This window comes from Pseudoliparis swirei, chromosome 24, assembly GCF_029220125.1.
Source record: "Pseudoliparis swirei isolate HS2019 ecotype Mariana Trench chromosome 24, NWPU_hadal_v1, whole genome shotgun sequence".
Classification (NCBI taxonomy): Eukaryota; Metazoa; Chordata; class Actinopteri; order Perciformes; family Liparidae; genus Pseudoliparis; species Pseudoliparis swirei.
In genome coordinates, this window is record NC_079411.1 from 1,317,227 (window position 1) to 1,318,685 (window position 1,459).

The window sequence follows — 1,459 nt, forward strand, 5'->3', positions numbered from 1 at the left end:
ATTGTTGAAAGCAGGCTTTAATCAAAAAATACATTTGAACTTCAACAAGCTGCAGTCGGCCTCGGCTCTGAGGTCTCAAGTCTCCGCTCAGGCTCACTTAAGGCGGGATGAGTTTTAAGGTGGACTAGCTATTCTTTAGTCATCTTTAACACGATGAATAAACATAACTAAAGTTTACTTTCAATACTTATCCTTTATGACTCATTTGGCTTGATTTTGAGTGGGCGGGTCATTATGACCCTGAACAGGTGTCTCATCCCTATTTATCTACATCACCCCATGAAGAAAAAAAATGACAAAATGCAAATACAATTTAGGTGAAAATACATGTTATGGTAGATGAATGCAATTTAGATCTAGATTTTTTCAATGTACCTAAAAAATAGTTTGAACATGTATTTTTCATTAAAACGAGTGAGTTCTCCTTATTGAACTCTGACCTAAGGAGGGGTGAATAACTCAACTCATCCGTCACGTCCTTTGGTTTCCATGGTAACATGATGCCCAAACAGGAAGTTGTAGCCAAACTCGTAGCTCGTGCTCATAAAAGCCCGCTGTAGATTAATGTCTGGACTATAAATAAACTCTATTTATTAACACAATTGGGAAGTATAGGCTTCATAAAAACACCAGAGCACTGACAGATTAGAAGAGAATGAAAAGGGCTTTTGTTGTTGTTGCTTTGTTGTTAATTTGAGCTCCAAAGTATCTTCACCAATCCACGAACATCTGGCGGCTCAGAAGGAATGTCTCTGAGTATTAAGACGTTCTATTTCTGAGGAATAGTCTTTAAAAGACACGGAGGTTACAGACTAGGGATCTCTCGTCCTGGTGGCGGTGCTGTAGAACCCGGCCGGGTCCCCCGCAGCCTCCGGACCTCGGCTTCTGAGGGGGGGATACATTAAATGAGGAGATTCAGTCTAAAACATAATCGCTAATCGAGTCCAAAGCTCTGACCTCGAGGCCGCGGCGCCAAACGCCACGGCGGCGTAGACGACCGCCTCGTCCTCTCCCTCGGTTTCCTCTCCGGGTCGGCCGGCCGGTCCGGCGCCGGCGGGCGCCCTCCGCCTTTGGGACTACTGGACGCTGGCGTAGTGAAGTCCGTCCTCCGGCTCCGCCCGTTGCATCTGTTGCACGAATCAGAACAAAAAATGGTACCGCGTGGCGACAGCCTTCCGCCACTTCACGCCCGCGGCCACTAGAGGGCCTCGTCACTTCACGCCCACGGCCACTAGAGGGCCTCGTCACTTCACGCCCACGGCCACTAGAGGGCCTCGTCACTTCACGCCCGCGGCCACTAGAGGGCCTCGTCACTTCACGCCCCGGCCACTAGAGGGCCTCGTCACTTCACGCCCCGGCCACTAGAGGGTCCCGTCACTTCACGCCCCGGCCACTAGAGGGCCTCGTCACTTCACGCCCCGGCCACTAGAGGGCCTCGTCACTTCACGCCCGCGGCCAC

General features: G+C 50.4%; 1 long non-coding RNA gene across 1 annotated transcript; it reads right to left on the minus strand.

Annotated features, from left to right (window-relative positions):
• LOC130190784 (uncharacterized) lies at nt 1-1,144 on the minus strand. The gene is made up of 2 exons (XR_008831034.1): nt 958-1,144; nt 1-885 (listed from the first exon to the last, which is right to left on the minus strand). It is a non-coding gene; the product is annotated as an uncharacterized LOC130190784 (long non-coding RNA).
• Between the last annotated feature and the right edge of the window lie 315 nt (nt 1,145-1,459).